Genomic DNA, 12,838 nt, shown 5'->3' on the forward strand with positions numbered 1-12,838 from the left:
TAGAACTATTTGAGTATTCAGAAACACAATTCCTCCACAGATTTTCAGAAGACCTCCCAGAAATTTAAGAAAAATAAAGAAGAATTCGTTAAGGAATCCCTGAAGGAGTTTATAAGAAATTTCTGGAGGAATATCGGAAAAAATCCCTTGATGAATGCCTTGGATAATTCCTCTTGAAGCAACACCCTATGATATCCCCTGCATTCTCTGAAAAAAAAAATCAAGTAATTTTAAGGGAAAAAATCTTGAAAATCCTGTGTAGGGATTTTTGGAAAAATCCTTAGAGGAAATTCCGAAAGAATCTCTAAAAAATGGCTGCCGAAATTGCTGACAAAGATAGAAGTGGATTTTTTAAGCAATCCTTAAAAAAAATTTTGACAGAAGCCTGGAGACTTTGCTGTAGAAATCCTTAAAAAAATCCTGAAGCCCTGAAGAAACTTCTTATACAATTTAAGAAGAGATTTATACACCAAAAACCCTTAATCTGAATTTTCTGAAATTTTTGAAGAAATCTTGAAGAATCAATTAAAAAAATCCTGGAGGAACTATTTAAAGAACCACAATAGGTATTCCCGAGTAGGTGGAAAAATCTGAAGAATAGCATATTCAGTTATGATTGATTGAATTACTAAAGAGCAAAAACTTATATTGGTTTGATTGATATGAGAGGTAAAAGAACAAAAATAATAGCAAAATCCAATATGGTGAACTACTCAATAATAGCACGTTAAGATATTACAAGATCAAAACAATAGCAGACAAGATTTGTAACTTTTTCCTAGAAAAAAAAATTGAAAACTGTCAGCATCCAGCATTGAACCTACGATCTTAGGATTCACAGGCGGCGATGCTTACCACTCAACTGCGGCTCGCTGTTGTAAATAACATGGGAATAAGAGCATGCGGTTCTTCGTTTCCACAGCTCTGAAAGGAGCACATGGCATTTCACTAACATTGAGTCATCTCTATGGGTGTATGTGTTCCATATCGTGCAGAAGAGCTAAACTTGTTCTTATGAAGAAAATTTTCAGCTATTCCGACAAGAACAAAAACTGACATCATATCACTTTGAGCTATTCGTGCGATGTTCATTAGATTTTTGAATAACTCATCAAAATCACATCGAGCTATGATAGCAAAAAGTGTTTCGATTTGAGATATGATTTAGATATTCTCGTCTACCCCGGTTCATAGAAAAATATCTTGGAAAATGCTAAGGACTCTAAAGACTCTAGAGTAATTTCTGCAGGAGTTATTGAAGGATTTTTTGGGAAAAATTAAAAGAATCCCCGAAGGAAGGTCGGAATAAATCCAAAGCAATTGCTGGAGGAATACTCGAAGGAGGTATTGGAGAAGCCCTTGGACGAAATGTTTGAAGAAATATATAAAAGAATACAAGCATACTTATGTAGCCATTCTTGAATGAATCTCCTATCGAATCTCGTAAAGAATCTCAGGAGGAATTTCTTTAAAAACCCGTGGGCCAATATCAAGAAAAAAATATATTTTAAGAAATTTCTTGAGAATTTACCTAAGAAGTGTGAGAAGTCCCGAAAGGCTACCTGGAAGAAATCCAGGGATGCATTTCGAGGGGATACTAAGAGGAATGTTTAGAGAAATTCTTGCTAAAACCATTGAAAGAAATCCTGCGAGAATCTTCTTTCTGTAAACACTTCAGACACTATTAGATAAATCCTCAAAGAATCACTAAAGAAATTTCTAGCGGTGTCCTTTGAGGTAATCCAGGAAAATTTTCTTGAAATTTTAATTCCCGTAATGTGGAGCGGACCTGGTGTGATGGTTAGAACACTTGACTATCACGCCGAGGACCTGGGATCGAATCCCACTCCCGTGACGTGAGTTCTTCCTTCGGAAGGGAAGTAAAGCGTAGGTCCCGAGATGAACTAGCCTAGGGTTGAAAATCTCGTTAATACAGACATAAAAAAAAATCCCGTAAAACTTATAAAAGGAATTCCAGCAAGAAGCAAGGAATTTCACGATCATTACAGAAAAAAACTATTATTCTTAGTTAGGTGAAACCATTTCCTTGGGGGCGTAAGGCCGGTTGTAATAGCGGGTGACTTCAAAGCCTGGACCGAGGAATGGGATAGCCGTTTTACGAACCCGCGGAGTCAGATCCTGCTAGAGACACTGGCCATGCTACATATCAATCTAGCTAATGTCGGTACCAAGTACTTTTAGTCGGAACGGAGCGGAGTCGATTATTGACGTTACTTTTTGTAGTCCTAGCCTTACAAGTAGTTCAAACTGGAGGGTACACGAAGGCTACACTCACAGCGATTACCTGGCGGTTTGCTACAGTATCGACTACAACGACAGCAAGCAGCAGGTAGAGAAAGAGCTGGTTGGGCCTAGGCCAAGCCCTCGCAGGCAGAAGACATTGTACTTCGACGACGAGGTCTTTGAGGAGGCACTCCGCGGTGAGCGATACCTACATATGTACTTAGTGTAGACGGCGACGAGCTGGTAGCTGTGCTTTCGCGTGCGTGCGATGCGGCCATGTCTAGGCGAGTCCACCCTAGAAATGGGAGACCACTGGCTAACTGCTGGACTCAAGCGATTGCGAACCTGCGTCACGTCTGCCTACGGGCTAGGTGGCGGATACACGGATACAGCGAGCATGAACGGAGGAAGAGTGAAACGAACGGGGGGTTGTGTTTGTCGCTGCTGAAGCCGCTCTGAAGACTGAGATAAGGGCAAGCAAAAAGGCCTGCATTGAGGATTTCTGTCAGCGTTCCAATGCGAATCCGTGGGGTTATGCTTATCGTCATGGCCAAGACAGAGCCATCTCCGTAGATGTTGGAGGTGATCATCGAGGGGCTTTTTTCCGCGCCACGATCCTAGTCCTTGGCCTCCTTTCGTAGGACAGCCGGAGATTGGGGCTGGTGAAGAGGAGAGGGTAATCGATGTGGATCTTGCGGATATAGCAAAGTCCATTAACGTAGTTTAGGTCCCAGGTCGAGACGGTGCTCCGTACTTGACATTAAAAGTAGCTATTGCAGAGGCTCCCGAGATGTTCGGGACAGCTTTGCAAAAATGCCTAGACGAGGGAATTTTCCTAAAGGTTTGGAAGCGGCAGAGCCTGGTTCTATTGCCAAAGGCGTGGAAAACGCCAGGAGACCATGATCTCTCGAACAACCAGTTCGGCATCCAGAAGGAGAGGTCGACCGTAGACGCTATGTTGCCAGTTGCGGTCCTGCGGTCCTGCCTTCCCAGAACAAAGTAAGTGGTAAGGACCACTCGGAAAACTGGCTAAGCACTAGCATGCTGCCTTAGTGGACTGCCCAAAGCGAGTCATCGGTGTTCATTACTACAGGCTACGCAGCTAACCTTGAGGGTGCGATGTGCACTAGCCCCTCTCTGAAGCAATGCCTTCTTGGTGGTTCCGGAGAGACAAAGGACTTGGTGACCATGGGAATGTTGTTTAGTGGGTCGAGGAAAGAGTAGTCTTGGCTTAGACGGCTCTTAACTCCACATGACCTGGACCTGCCTAGCATTGGGCAAATCTGCCTGAGACATAAATTTTTGTGAATCCATTTGAATCGGATCAGCAGAATCGATTCACCGATTTAATCGAATGCTTAGAATCAATGTATGCACATCGATTCGATATCTACTATCTGTATAAATAAAAATAGAATGGTGTTTGTATGTTACGAATAGGCTAGAGAACGAGCTAACGGATCTAAACCATTCTTTTAGTGTTTTATTCGTGTAAGGCTCCTTCGTGTTCGTACGAAAAAATAATTGGGAAAATCGACCGGGTACGCACCAAAAACGAGAAAGTTTGAAATTCCATTTTGGGGGCATTTTTCTACAGAGCTACATGTCAAAAGCACAGTAGGCAAGTATAATGACGTTCGCCGAGACAACAAGTTATGAAATGTTACGAAAACTTTAAAATGATTCATTTGCTGCATGTAATTCAAAATTCTTGGTATGTTATTTTGGTCTTAATAAATTTTATATTGAACTAGCTGTACCCGGCAAACTTTGTCTTGCCTACTGCGTTTTTTGACGTTCCAAGTTTCTATCCAAGACAAAGCCCCAATCACAAAATGTATGGAAGTACGATTTTAAAAAATTCTCATTTTTTCCTGTTTACCTTCCTTGGGTGAAAACCAACAGAACAAAACTTAGACGACCCAAATCGGACCATCCGTTCGCAAGTTATGCGCGGTTCCACGTAGAGTAAAATAGGGCAAAAGTTCGAGTGGGGCAAGAGTTTCTTTTGAAGTTTTTGAGCTCAATTCAAATTATTTCTTTCGAGTGTCAAGGTTGTTCGAACCCTTTTTAAAAAAGAGTCTTTCTCTCCAAAAATTAAGAAAATTTATCTTAATTTCGAAAAGTTATGACAAAATGTTGGTTTTTGATCAAAAAATTATAACATGCGATGGTCCTTTCAACACATGGAATGGAATTGTAATGAAATCGAATTCGATATTTTATTTTGGGGCGTAACTAGGTATATTTTGAAGATGCTTTAGCATGTATAACTTTTTCCAAAAAAGATTTGGAAATCATATTTTACACATAGGGGGCAAAAGTTCGAATTGTGGGGCAAAAGTTCGAGCATGTGGCAACTTTAGGTAAAAACCTAAAATTCTGCAAAATGTACATACTAAGAGTGATGGAATTTGTGAGTAAATTCGATCAAAGTTGAAAAAAGATGTAGTTTTGTCTGAATTTGGCGGAAAACTACTAATTTTTGGTGTAGTAAATTTAACCCTGATTTGGGTAAAATCCAGATCGAACTTTAAAGTGTATTCCAGTTCCAACATCAAATATCACGTGGTTTCAGGTATTCCTATTATCAAAGTGTCAAAATAGTGTGCTACGGTTAGCGAAATTCCACAAACACTAGATTCGGACTTTTGCCCCAGTTGGTGATGGTAGTGGTTGCTTAAGAAACCTGCAATATACTCTCACAGAAATCTGGGAGATAGGATTCCCCCAGAATCCTTTTATATACTCTTCCAGAACTCCCCTAAAATCCTAGAATCCTTCCAAAATCTCGAAAGGCATTCTCCGGAATTCTACGAGTGATTCCCCCAGAATCCTGAGAGGGATTATATGAGGGGTGCTTCCAGATTATTAAGAGAAATATATCTCGAAACCTGAGAGGATTTTTCCAAAAATCTGATAAGGATTCTTCCTGGATTACGAAGACTTCTTGAATGGACTTCCCCAGCATATTGAGAAAAAAAACAGAAAAATGACCACAGTTTCCTAAAAGACATTCCCCCAAAATCTTTGAAAAGACTCCTCTAAACTACTGAAAGGGATTGTCTCACAACTCGAAGAGTGATTCCTCCAGAATGCTTTAAATTATTACACCAGAATCTCAACAGAATCTTTCCATAACCTTGTCAGGGATTTTCCCTGATTAGTAAGAGGAACTCTTCAAGAATCCTGAAAGAAATTTCTGGGAGCAACTGCTCCAGAATACAGAAAACAAAATTCTACTGGGGTTCTCGTAAAATTCTGAGAAGGATTTCTTCCGAATCCTAAGAGGAATCATAAAACCTATACAAGGAATTCCCAGATTATCCCAGATAGCCGAATTTCCAGAGAATCTTAAGAAGAGCACCCGCACAATATTTAGTGGTATTCCCCCAGATTCTTAAAAGGATTTAACGCAGAATCCTGACAAGGATACCACTAGAATCCGGTGTGATTCTCCAAGTGTCTCAGGGGATCTTGAGAATTCTGAGAAAGATTTCCTCAGAATTCTGAGTGTGATCCTAAGTTAGGGTTTTCCTGAATCCTTAGAGGAATCAACCCAGATCATCCAGAATTTCCTTAGAATCCTGAAAGAGATTTCATCCTTGGTAGGGAACCCTGGTAGGAAAAACCCCAAAATCCAGAAATGAATTCTCTTAGACTCCAGAGATTCCCTAGAATTCAGATAGGTATTCCCATATAATACTGCTGAGAAAAATTTCTTCAGAATTTTTAAAGGGACTCTTCCATAACTGTGAGGAATCCTCTAAAATTCTGTGAGAGATTCCTTCAAAATGCTGAAAATTATCACACCAGCATCCTGAGAGACCTTATTCGAGAAAAGGGAGAAAGACAGGGAGAGAATTATCTCTGAATGCTATTAAGGATTTCCCTAGAATCCTAGGAGAGATTACTCCAGTTTTCTGGGATGGATTCTCTCAGAATCTTTTATAGAAATTCTTCCAGAATCCTGAGGGATTTCCTCAGATTCCCGAGATGGATTCACCCTTAATCCTGTGACGGATTTTGAGAAAAGCTTTTATTCGGGATTCTCCCAAATGTTTAGACGGATATCCCCAGAACTCCCTGGCCTAGAATCTTGAGAAGGATGCGCTAGAACCCTGAAAGGGACTCTCTAGATCATAAGGAAAATTCCTTCAGAATCCTCAGGAAGATTCACTTAGACTCCTGGGAGAGATTGCCCAAGAAACCTGAGATATACAGGTATGCCTCGATTTAGTTGACCCCAGATTATTTAGACCCTCGATTTTATGTACAGTTTTTAATGCTTACATTCTACAGTGCATTCTGTTCAGGTGTCTATTGAGCAGATTTCTTAAAAAAAAAAGTTTTAAAGTTTTTGTCACTTGACAGATGTAACAAAAAACGGCAACATGATCGGTAAAATAGAGCATATTTTAGAAAAGCTTGGATGAAAGAAGCGCCTGTCTAGCGAATTAGGAGTCGTGGGTTCTATTCCCACCGGAGCACGTGGATTTCTTTTCACACTTCAAATCTTAATTTCATCATCGAACACGTGTTTCTGTTGTGTGCATGTTCGTCAAAGCAATCAAACGTTGTATTTAGCTTACCAAGTTCATACATGCTATAAACTATGTCGTGTTATGGCTGGAAAGGTGTAGCTGAGTGAAACTACGTCCAAAAATTGGTACATCGTTCGGAATTACGCCCGTGAATATTGTTCATCATAAATTTACCATTTGTTTTGCTAAACTCCGCTAAGCAGTACCAAACCACACCATTACGATGCATTTCCCACTCAAAATTACCAGCTATCGCCTATCTGTCATTAAACTCAGCGAAGCATGGAAAATCGTCCCATACCGAGAGAACCCACAGAAGAGAAACTTCCGCCTGGGCCGTCTGTTTATTATTCTCCGGATGATTTTTCAGCGCCATTAGATTGATGACTTAATCCTGTTTTTGTGTATCTTTGAAAAATTACTCCCCATGCCTCCTTCCACTCCGCCTCGACTGTGGGAGCTGACAAAAGCTTCCAACTTTTTGATGAAATTTCTCGCTCTGTGAGACTGCTGGGGCCGGCCGCAAACTGAACTGCCGGCTGACTGGTTTTGTGTTCTTCGTCGGTATTGTGTCAAACAGCGCAGTGCCGCGCCGGTAGGATGAGGGGAGGGAATGTGTGCCCAGCGCACATACAAAGTGACATTTTTAATAAAATTTTTCGTGCACTCGTGATTACATCAAACATCGATCAGGCTGCTGCCTTCCTGCCTGGGTGCCTGCTGTTGCTCGCGCTTGCGGAGAGATAAAAAAAAACGCTATTGTATTTAAATTTTTCACCATTCAGGGAGAGTTTTGCGCACGGAGAGTGATTCTAGCTGAATCATTGGCGGGTGGATCGGCGAGGTGGACCGGGAACAATGCCTTGGAAGTTTAAATAAATGAAGTTTCAATGGATGGAGCATATGTAAAATTTTTAATTCAATTTATACACTGGTGATGAAAAATCCACAAAATTCGTACTACCATACTTGTGAGGAGAGGCAGAAATCTCATGTTCAGCTTTGCCTGCAATACTTTGATGGATTGAGAAAATGGTTACAGAACGAAACTTCAAAGGAGATAATATGGAATAATTTGTGTTTGTAACAAATTCAAGAAACTTTTTGTTTTATTTTCACACATTTTTTAATGAAATGTGTAGAAGCTTGTTTAATTGACTATAAGTGTGTAAACATGTAAACTTCTAACAAAATATAGATTATTTTCCTCTGTTCGGACATAAATCACCGCTAGCAATATTTGATTTTTGTGGTAATACATCCCTGTACCTTTTATAGTTTTACCTACCGGTTTCTAATGCTCATCAATATCATCTATGTATTTCAGGAGCAAATTTTATCCTAATTCCCACAGCAGCACCTTCCCTTATTCCAAACATAACCACCCGAAAGCAGAAGTGAAAAAAACACGAACCTTTGGTACCAACGAAAAATCGAGACGGTATCCAGCGGTGTTTGGCCGAAATGTAATAAATTTAAATTTTCCTCCTGCTACCACCCACTTTCCGTCACCTCGCTTGATTCTGTGTTTATTGCCTTTGGGCCCCTTCGCTGCCGCTGAAAACCAGAAGGTATATGAAATGTCATCTTTTATCTTTCGCGAGCGTGATTTGCTATCAGGAGGAGCGGAGAACACAAGAAACACAAGAACAACAGCAACCAGCCGAACATGCTCTGGTACAACATTAAATAGTGGACGAAAGGGATTTGCTTCCAGAGTCCGGATTGAGTGCCAGGAGCGTGGAAAAATATTAAAACAGTTCGCGGAGCACGTGAGGGAAAAAGGAATAACTAAAGCAGGCAAGCGAGGTTTGCGACTGTAGGCAAACTGGTTTGCCCTACAACAAATTGACGAGTTTGGTAGCCTAATGGCTACCTGTACTGATTCGTATGCAGGAGGTCTTGGGTTGTATCCCTGGCCTGTCGCATGAGCTGGTTTATGAGTTTGGCAAGAATTCTTCACAACATTTCTAGAAAATTTTCCAGGATTACCTCCAGAGACACTACCAGTAATTCTTTTGAAGAATTGTTTTGTGATTTATTAACCTTCTTCGTGCATTGGCTTGCGCTCACCTCGCTGACCTAGTGCACGTTTAGGGGTCATAATGACCCCAATGCACAACGAGGGTTAAACAAAATTGTAATTTCTTAGTATGATTTACCAAGAGTTTTATAATATTCCTGTTAGAATCCCTTCCGAACGCATCCCTTTCCATAAATGTCTTTGGAACTACCTCCAGAGATTTCTCCCAAGATTTCATTCAGGAATTACCCCAGAAATTTTCCCTGGGACTGCTTCAGGAGCTTCTTAAGGAATATCTCAATAGATTCATCCTGAGAGCGGTTCACGGCTTTTTCCTTTTGAAATTCCTCTTGGAATTGCTTAAGCAGATCTACAGGAAATTCCGTAGAGGAATGGTACATACAAGATTTTTGTATTCATTTATGTATTTCTTCAAACATTTCTGTAGGAATTCCTTAAAAATTTTGTCAGATGTTTGCCAGGAGTTTTTTCGTGGATTTTCTCAGAAAATTCTTCTATAAATTTCTCCACGAGTTCCTCCAAACGTTTTTCAAAAAGATACAATTCTAGTTTTTTTTTTTACAGGGAAATTCCTCTTAAGGGTTTTCTTTATTATTCCAAAATATTTCCAGAAACTTTAAAACAGTATATGTAGATTGAATTTCTCCAGAGATTCCTTCAGGTAATGCTTTGTTTATTCAGTGATTCTCTCGGGCATACATTTGGAAGTTCCTCTAAAATTTTCATAAGATTGTTCTGGAAGTTCCTCGAAGGATTTCTCCAATAGTTCCTTCAGATATTCCTCCAGGCATTGCTTTGGATTCATTCAGACCTACCTTCAGGGATTTTTCCAGATTTCTTCATAGGTTCTCTCAAAAATTTCTGCAGACGTTACTCCTGAATCTTTTAGCATTTTTCAAGGATTTTATCAAGAAATTTTTCTATGAACACCTGCCGAGGGTTCTTCAGTTCTTCCAGGTATTATTTTAAAGATTGCTTAAAAAAATAATTTAGTGATTTTCTAAAGAACTCCTCCAAAAAATCCCACAGAAATTATGTAAGAAATTGTTCTGAGCAAGGATGTTTTCGATCACCTGGCATTCATTTGACTCATTTGCCCATAACTCAGTTCAGAAGCCCAATATTAAAATGTGGTGTTGGGCAAACTTGTAGATTAGTGCTTTTCCTACAATTATCACCGAAGACGCTATATTCTAACTCCAATATTTACGGCGTGAAAGTGTTAGTACCACCTACTGTTACTAAACGATCGGATTTTTCGATCGTTTAGTATGAGTAGGTGATACTAGCACTCTCACACCGTATATATGAGAGATAGAATATGCCGTCCTTGGTGATAATTGTAGGAAAAACACTAATTTATAAGTTTGCCAAACACCACATTTTAATATCAGGCTTCTGAATTGAGTTAAGGGCAAAAAAGTCAAATGAATGCCAGGTGATCGAAAACATCCTTGGTTTTAAGAGGTATTTCCAGCAATTCTTACAAAGATTTCTTCAGAAAATCCTCCTAAGGCACTATCCATACACTACGGAGACTCAATTTCGGCCATCTTAGAACCCTGACTAGACTCCCCCTTCCCCCGTTTAAGTCTACGTAGTTTATGGATAGACCCTAAGATCCCTCAGAAATTTATTAAGGCATTTCTTCAAAAGTTTCACCAGTACCTTTGTCTACGATTTATTCGGACATTTTTTACGGATTTTCCAGGAATTTCTCCAGACATTTTACAAATGTTTTCTTCTTGGAATAACTTACAGAGTTCCTCCAGAAGTCATGCAAGATTTTTTTTTCAGAGAAGTAAGGTGTTTCTTCAGATATTTACCTTGGCATTATCCTCATCATTCATGTAGGAACTGATTAAGAGTGTTTCCGCACATTCAAGCGTCTGTGATTCCGGTGCCATGAAATGGGCAAGTTCTGAACAACCACTGGAACTGGGAATACTTCTGGACTGCCGACATGCAACACATATCAGTTCTTTTTGGTCATTCAATTTATAAAGACGTGGAACTCTAAACATATATCTTCAGGTCAGGAATTTTAACTATATTTACAACTATTACAGTGATTATCTTAGACTAAGACTGGACAATTGACCATTTTTGGTTTCTGTGATTGGTATTTATAGTCGGTTCTAATAATCGTAATTTGCGCGGGAAAGCTGAAGTGACCCCGAAGCATACAAAAATGGTCACTCATCATGATCTACTCATTTAAACAATCCAATATGATTCCTAATCTCATTAGAACCAGCTACCATCAACTAAATTGGCGCTAACGTACCGCCTCTCTTGAGAGGCCTTTGACTTTCCACAAACTGCAATTAAACTCATTTTGTTATCTTCATACATCGTCTTCAGATTTGCTTCGAATTCGGTTATATCTGCTTTTATTTTCGGCTATTTATGTTGCTCTTCCTTCGCATTTATCTTCGTGGTTCTGGTTTGGAATGCATGCGTTGGTCAACCATTATGTCCTTTCTTTACTGATCTGATGAGCTGTGTTCTCGATTGACTCGGTTTACTCTGGTTGTTTCTGCATCTGCTTGTTTATCTACCTATGCCCCAGAGCATTAGCTCTGGGACAAGCTGACAATGCCTTGATTCTGGGACCGCCCTTTGGGTTATGCTGCCTGACATCCTGCGTTTCTCCCAAACGTTGATCCTGCTGATTGCTGGTAGAATTGCTCTACACGCTGTTCCGAATGCTGTACCTTCCACGGCTTCTCTTGTTGAACTGAATTGAGAACCGTTAATCCGTTGAACGTATTTCAGCGGTCTGTCGAATCTTCGTCAAGGTTCCAACGATTTCCTATCGTTGAACTGCTGAATCTCCTCATGACGATTTTTTCAGCCTTACGCTGAAGAAAGTAGGTTGACTATTGTAGGAATTTTCCGTCACGGCTCCAGTACACGTCTGACTGGACTGATGAACTACCAAGACGAAAATCTTCTGCCTTCCGCAGAAGATCATTACTACATCTGACTTGTGTACTTTAGTTCGATTTCTTTTCAAAAGTTGCAGCAAATTCAACTGGTGATCCACCAGGGGATCGTAACTCATAGTTTGGGAAACGCTAACGGAGCAGTCATCAAGCGTCAATTCATCCAAAAGAAATAACAGTTATTATTGGCTTTGCCTGCTGCACAAAATGTGGAATTACTGCTGGGAATTGGCCCGCAAGAATGTATAGTTGAGAAACACTGCATCAGTTTCCATTCATCTGCATGACAAACGAATGGTTTACTCCACACTTCCAACATTGCAGCTCCGTGGGTCAATGTTGATAGGTGATGAGAACCTTTTTTTTTTTTTTTGAAAACAATCCAGTTTTGTTTTCATACGGATATCCAACAACTTTATTTTCTCGTTGATTCCAGTTTCTTCGTTGGTTGCACGATATACGCATAAGGTAGGAAGAGGCTTTAGTACAACGGCCATATTTGAATACAAATGATTTGAAATGGCCATTCCAATAGGATCCTCCAGCTTTAGCAAGCATGTACGCCGTCTTCTTGATGACATGTTCAACTCAACAGATGATTGTGTAGTTACTTCATTTCTCTGCTACTGCCTTTATATTGTCGACGGCAGATGTTATACATGTGATGTAAAAACACAGATCATTTGAAATGAAGCTTGTTGGTAATTACTGATCACATTTTAGAACACACTTGTCTAGATCTTCTTCAGAAGCTGTCACTTCATTCACGTCTAACCGTTTCAATGTCATCACAATGTATCACAAGGTTCAGTTTGTTTGTTGTTTCAAGTTTTCGAAAACTTTTCAAGTTTTTTCGATAGTTCCACAATTTGGAAAAGTGCAAAACAGTTCGTACACATTACGAGTTTATTACAAAAGTCACGATGGCCGACAAATCAGTTCACTGACACAAATTTCCAACACAGCACCGACGTAATCCGGTTCGAGGGACCAAAAATGCTGACGCACATTCCAACGTCTGTAGGGTCGATGCCGTGAATCCGGTGGTTCCTTGCTAC

The sequence above is a fragment of the Aedes albopictus genome, chromosome 2, assembly GCF_035046485.1.
Source record: "Aedes albopictus strain Foshan chromosome 2, AalbF5, whole genome shotgun sequence".
In the NCBI taxonomy this organism is placed as follows: Eukaryota; Metazoa; Arthropoda; class Insecta; order Diptera; family Culicidae; genus Aedes; species Aedes albopictus.